This window comes from Macrobrachium nipponense, chromosome 3, assembly GCF_015104395.2.
Source record: "Macrobrachium nipponense isolate FS-2020 chromosome 3, ASM1510439v2, whole genome shotgun sequence".
In the NCBI taxonomy this organism is placed as follows: domain Eukaryota; kingdom Metazoa; phylum Arthropoda; class Malacostraca; order Decapoda; family Palaemonidae; genus Macrobrachium; species Macrobrachium nipponense.
The window spans coordinates 145,164,921-145,172,619 of NC_087202.1; positions in this window are offsets into that span (position 1 = coordinate 145,164,921).

Consider the following 7,699-nt stretch of genomic DNA (forward strand, 5'->3'; position numbering starts at 1 on the left):
TTCGTTTTATTTCGAATTTACGGCATTCCGTCAGCAGATGGCGGACTGTGACCAGAGTACGGCAGTGGTCGCAGTAAGGGGCCTGTCTTTCCTCGCCTTCCAACATCAAGTATTTATGCGTAAAGTATGTATGTCCTATTCTTAATCTTGTTAATATGACATCTTCCCTTCTTTGACATTGTTGTCTATTCCAAGATTTCACAGATAATTTTATATGCTTTAATTCATGATTTAAATCTAGCCATTCTTTTTCCCATTTTGATTGACAGTATTAATTTGTTAATGTTTTAATGTCTGTAAGGATTTGTATTTTTTTATAGATTCCTTTTTTACTGTCTTTTTAGCTTCTTTATCCACCTCCTCATTACCCTTTATGGATTCACTGTAATTTCATCGCAGTAATTACATCGTAGTAATTTCATCATGGTAATTTCATCGCATGGTAATTACATCTCATACATTTTCACCGCATTGTAACTGAATCGTAATATATCACATCGTCGATTTCATCGTAAGGTTTCTTTCACCGCAAGCTCAGTAAACTGCACAAGGCAAAAAAAAAATAAATAAATAAATAACAAGAAGTAAATGAAGGCTGGGCTTCTCAGGAAAAATCATTATTGTCAATTAAATATTCAAAAGTGCTAACCGTGTACACAGGAGCAAATGCAATGGCTGCAATCATACACATTTTTAATGCAAATTTGGCATCACTGTCGTACAACTGTTGCAGACCATCCGATTGAATGGATCGAAATAAACATTGTGAGAAGTAAAAAAGCAACCTTTTTTATCTGAATTAGGAAAAACTCCTCTAAATGCATGAATCGCTGCACGTTCAAAATCAGTCATAATTGTGCTTGGTGATAAAGTTGGCTCTAAAACTTTTAGTTCTGACAAAAGCTTATTTTATCTATCTTCAGTTTTGTCATTCATTAAAACGAAAACAAGAGCCAAAACGTCACCATTCACGATACCATGTATTGTGTATAGTTGTTTAAATAAAGGGGTACTATTTTGAAAGTCATCTGCATACCAGTTGCTTGCTCTAGATAATACCTGAAGATTTCTCCGAGTTCAAAATAAAATAATCCGGTCTGATCCATCATCACTGTCGAACAGAAGAAATGGCTGATTTGAATGTGTTATCCTATATTGCGGAGGAATGCTTAACTGGAGTAAATATCCTGGATTTGCAGGAATTTCTGCTTGGGATCTCCAACGTATGCCTGAGTTGTGATGCAATGTGTTGATTCTTGAGTTGTGATTGCTTTTTCTTTAATTAAGTTAATCACCTAGGCAGTTCAACACTAGCAATATCTCCTGCATGATTGTGTTCTCCTAATCGTTTTGTAATGGAATCTTCATTTGCTAACTTCAAAGAATCTGATAGTTAATTTGATGATGCAGTTAGAGAATTAGATTACAAAGTTCGAGAGGGATCTTCCGAAACATAAACTGAAAATCTTTCAAAAGATTCCTAAATCTGATATTATCCATGAAAGAACTGGACGCTGGTTGTCAGTTACTAATATGACTGTATGATGGCCTGTTCTGATAGCCTTAAATGGAATTATATGTCCTCCAAAGAACCTTAATATAATTCAGGTGGACGCTAATAAGGCTCAGTCAATTATCGCTTTGATTCATTACAGGATCAGCAAGCAACCAGCCGCTTGTAATGGCTTGTAATTTCCCTCAAATCATTATTCCCACATGTATCCAGAATCCATATTCAAATACTATTCCCGTGCCTTCTTTCACCGTTCAAATAAAATATTTGTTCGGATTCGGCTAAGATTAAAGAGGTACACGAAATAAAATAAAATAAAAAGTGAAAAGCATTTAAGTATTCGATGAATCGAGATTTACAGTTGCTAATTCAATGGAAAGACACACACAGAGACTGAATTGTTCCACTGGACCGTTGTGTAAGAGGTTTTACGCCCCTGACCTGTCAAAGCCGACAGAGCCGCAAAGGATCTAATCTGAGTGCCCTATTACACGCGAAAAAAGAAATACTGAATGAAGAGAAGACGTCACCACAACCAAGTATAAAATGTAAATTCTGAAAGGTTTGCCTCAGACCAGTTTCGATACTTGTTCTTTTAAGTATAATTTGGTAAAGAATTACCGCGATGACATGAACGAATTTGTTGTTGTTACCGTGCAGGGTTAATACGTTTAAAAGGACAGCGCAGACTTGTATAATTCCGCTAATGGGCGTTGAGATGCGCATTCATTCCGTCAGGTCCTGAAGCTTAAGTGTCTAATCACTCACGGAAATTGCTACAATAAATTCTGGTAACCGTATTAAATAACGATTAATATAGTCATGTACCTGATACACTGTTACCATTTTCAGTTAGCTCCTCCTTTCCAAAGATAACAACGCTCTCTCTCTCTCTCTCTCTCTCTCTCATCTCTCTCTCTCTCCCTGGACAGCAAGTGGGACGTCCATTGTGGCTTCCTAAAACCTTAGAGGTATATTCTTGTTTTCAGAGAGAGAGAGAGAGAGAGAGAGAGAGAGAGAGAGAGAGAGAGAGACATAAAAGGACACCGAAGTGCTTTCAAAAAATTATTCCTTCTTCTTGGTCACTCTTATCCGATACAAGATGAGGCCATCACTTCCATTTGGTAACCTTCTCTTCCATGAATAATTCTTACCAGCAAAATGAAATGTGCACAAATGAAAGTTAGATTTTACCCTTTACGCTAATTCAGAAGACAAGTGAAGTATAGTTCGTTGATTTGATCAATGCGCATCACACGCACACACACACACACACACACACACACACATATATATATATATATATATATATATATATATATATATATATATATATATATACATGGAGCTAATAATGTCCTTTAATATCTAATTCGCTCTACCTCGGAATTAATATATTTTCATATATGCTTAACCGAAGGGAAATTTTTTAGGCGATAAGAGAATTGTCGGCTCCCGGGCGTGAACTCTTGAAACCATACAAATCCAGGACGACAGTGAGGCTTTTACCAACCCCATCACCGCAAGAAAAAAAAATCCCCCTTCGGTTAAGCATATATGAAAATATATTAAATCCGAGGTAGAGCGAATTAGATATTAAAGGACATTTGTAGCTCGATGTATGTATATGAATCACGGTAATGTGATATGACGCGCGCATGTACTGTCGGCCAATGAAGAATTGGCGTAGTTTCTTAATTCATTGTTCGTTATGGAAATATTGCCATATGGAGGTGCCAGATTATTTACTTAATAAATAAAATTTCCTTTCAAAGGTGCTATACTTGAAATAAATTACATTAGAATTCAGTAGACTTATTCAACGTATTAAAGATAATTATTTTGCAAAATAAGGAAAATATATACCGATGGGTCCAAGAATTTTAATTTCATTCTCAACTCCAGCTTCGTGAGAGCATAAGCATTTTGAAGTTGGCTTTGCTGCTGTTCGAATCTTGACCCAAAGTATCGTACTGCACTGGGGTGTTGTTATTTCTTCTCCTACAGCCGATAAATAATACATTTTAACCGTTAATATTCTTTAATAACGAGGTTTAATTAAACTAATTTTGTCCTTTGATCAATAAGATAATTTGGATGACACATTTAGTGGGACTAAATGGGACTTCTGATGTTCACACATGATGAGCCTATTTTCAGCCTTATACTCTCTCGGATATGTGATGTGAATGAATATTTAAATCGACAATATATAATAATCTGCTTTATTTGATTATCCGTTATTCTTGTTTTATTGGTCATGTTCTCCTTTTTTCTTTGTCCTTTTCATAATTGCTTAACATAATTTACTCATACCTAGCTATTCAAAGTCAAAAAGCAATCATAAAAAAAATCCAAACGAATATAATTTAGTATTTTTTTTTATCGAATTCTTTGCATATCACCCTGTTTCATCTAGACACGTTGGAAAGCTGTAGGAGTCAAAACTGACGAATACATTTATAAAGGCTTACTTTCATTAAAGCTTTCTTGGGTTGAGCTTTCTGTAGCTATTCATCTCTTCTAAATAGAAATTAATTAAAATAAGTTTCACATGTATGGCTAGACCTACTACCATAATTATATTATAAGTAGCTGTTGGGATAAGAAATATGAAGGGTGACGTTCTCTTAAGTCTATTTCATATATATATCTATATATATATATATATATATATATATATATATATATATATATATATATATATATATATATATATATATATATAGATATATATATGTATATATATATATATATATATATATATATATATATATATATATATATATATATATCTATATATATATATATATATATATATATATATATATATATATATATATATATATATATATATATATATACTATATACATATATAGATATATATAGAGTATATATATATATATATATATATATATATATAATATATATATATATATATATATATATATATAGAAAAACCGCTGCTTTAATGAGGGGTTGCTCTTTGACAGCTACAACAATCATACAGGGTGTAACACGAGTGTATGCAAATATTTTGGGGAATGAAAGATAAAGTAACTTTGAACAGAAAATATTTTATAAATATGCATTTTAAGGCTTCCGTTGTCGGTGTGGGGAATTTTAAAATAACCGTTATCTTATTAATGCTCTCACACGATGGAGTTCGTAGCGAGAAGTCGGATCGAATCGCCTGAGATGTGGAAGAGAGCGGAGGTGGCGTATAGGAGTGATGGAGGGATTAGGCCGATGTTAATGAAGTATCTCCCAATAAATTGTATTCTTTGAAACTGTTTCCCTCCCTATCCGTGACAACTGGCCACCGATAAAAAACAAAACAAAGAGTAAGCCTAACTGAATCTCTCATCCATCAAAGATAAGTTTGCTTATTCATTAGACACCTATCAAAGATTTCAAGTGCATTTTTAAAAATCTCTCCCTCTCCATCTTAAGTATTCATCAGACATCAGTCATAGGCGTAGATCTAGTCATGATTCGTGGTTCAGCAATATCGTGACGAGGCACTAGAATTCAAAATTCACAAATGAATGTTGCTCAGCAACATTTACACTACTGTATTGTTTTGCTCTCTTGTGGTGCTTCGAGGTGTTCCACCTCTAGGCCCATGTTCTAAACTTTGCCGTTCTCTAAACAATTTGATTAATCTACGCATGATTATCTCCGGTATATTAAGCTTTCTTAATATCTCTCCAACAGGAACTTGCATCGAATGCAGTGCAATAATTGTCTCTCGCTAAGCGAGGGATGTTTCTTAGACTGAAAATGACACATTGACATTAGATTCCCGTGCACATAGCGACATCAAAAGCAATAGTGAGGTCGCATGGTTCACACTGTTAGGTTATAATTTTTTTCTTTTTGTTTTTAAATTTGATAGCATTGTGTGAGTTTCCAATGTTTTCTGTAAAATTTAACAAATGGAATAGTTCAACTACCCTCAACTTAATATTGAAATGATTATGAAAGGACTGTGTTTATGCCATACTACTAGTCATAGGTGTCGCCTATCTATTTGGTAATGTATATCAGTGGTTGTGATATGACGTTTTTTATTACTTCGTTTCGTTCACATCAATTTTGCTATATGGAAAATAGTTTTACACAATAACATAACATGATGTTCTAAAGATATCAGTGACTGTTTTTAACGTCATTGCATAAGTTTCTTCCATCTTTGAAAAGAAAAATAGATAAATTAGGCATGAATCGTGCGTCAGGCAGGTGAACGAAAAATTATGAAACTCTGCCACCAGTTTTTTGAGCGTGTGTACACCTGCGCAAATTAGAATTGGCAGAGTTTCATAATGTTTCGTTCACCTGCATGATGCACGATTCATTCCTTTTTAATCTATTTAACCTGTCGATCGAACATGGAAGAAATCTTAAGTAATGACGTTAAAAACAGTCACTGACGTTTTTAGAGCATCATATTATAATTGCATAAAATTATTTTCCACATAGAAAAATTGACGTGAACGAAATGAAATGATAAAAAATGTCATACCACAACCACTGACATACATTACTAAGTAGATAGGTGACACCTTATATTAACATTTCGATATAATGCTGATGGTAGTTGAACGGTTCCACTTGTTAAATGTTACAGAACATACTGGAAGCTCACAAAATTATATCAAATATAGAACAGAAATCAAACAATAACCTTAACAGTGTGAACTAGTGTCATGATGTGAGCGCGAATAAAATGTCAATGTCATTTATCGGTGTGGTGTGTGTGTGTGTGTGTTATATACATACACACACACACACACACACACACACACACACACACATATATATATATATATATATATATATATTATATTATATATATACTATAATGGTATGTGTGTATACACATAAATGCATGTATGTGAAATTGCGTGTTCAGCTACATACAGACATTCATGCATGGAGGTAGTTAATGATTATATCCATCGCCGACAACTAAATGAAGTTTTAATTCTTTATCATTTATAGGTTTCCTGACCTATATTTTCACCAGCTCCTTCAATATCTACTAAATTTGATGTGATTATTTTAAAAGTCATTACTTTAAGTATACATTTGGTACTTGAACTTTGATTATTTTAAAAGTCATACTTTAAGTATACATTTGGTATTTGAACTTTGAAGAAAGGTAGATATAGGCATTTTTAGAAGGGGGTTCTAACTATTCGCGGGTGTGTACCAGGGGTTGCCTGGCCTGGGTACACATCCCCCCATGAATACCGGGGGAACACTGTATATATATAATGTACTTATATACGTATATTCTTATGTTGTTGCCTTCGCAAAGTATAATTGTATGTAATGTTGTAAAGCCTCTGTAATTATGTGTTTGGATTTCATATTAAAGTTACCTTAGAATTGATATGTTCAAGTAATGTATGTTCAGAATTCACAACAGCATAATTCAAAGTTAAGAGAGAAAGTAGAGTGAAAGGAGAGATCTTTATTCATAAAAGAGGATGTATCTGCCAACACATCAGTGCACGAGTCCTTTGTGTTGAAACGGTATAGTTTGTTTTTTTCTTAATTGTAACCATGTGATGATTGATTACCCAAGATTGTGCGATGATTGCATCAAGTTAGAAACTTCTAGAAGCCTTTGATGCGAAAAATTTAACTTGCATGTGACCGGAAGCTACATCACAATATCACTGTTCTTTATTTTAGTTATTAGATTCTTTTTATGAAACTGTTTAATATTACTGATAAATCAACTCTTTATCTCTTTTGGTTTGTCAAAAGAGGAGTTACTGTCTTGTAAGTAATTTAATTCTGAAGTAGAAATAATATCTCGTTTGCAACTGCTGTGACATCATTGACACGGAAGTAATGACACTATGCCTGTGATAAACGTTTAAAATCTTTTTTTTCGTGTTAAGAGAATTTCAGAGTAATAAACCACAACCTACAGAAGCCTTCTCAACCACCCGTGATAAGACATAAGACGAGATCCATATTAAATCTGCTCCCTAATCAGAGCGTCAATTCCGTTCGCCGAACCTCTCATTAATGAAAAAGATCCCTTTACTGTCGCCGGAAAAGAAGTCATTGGCGGACATCTTAACTCGTTCCTTAAGAAAGACCTTTCAGAAATTTCTCCCGGTTGGTTTCGAGCAAGGTCTGAACCTCGTCACAAGTCACCCGACTCC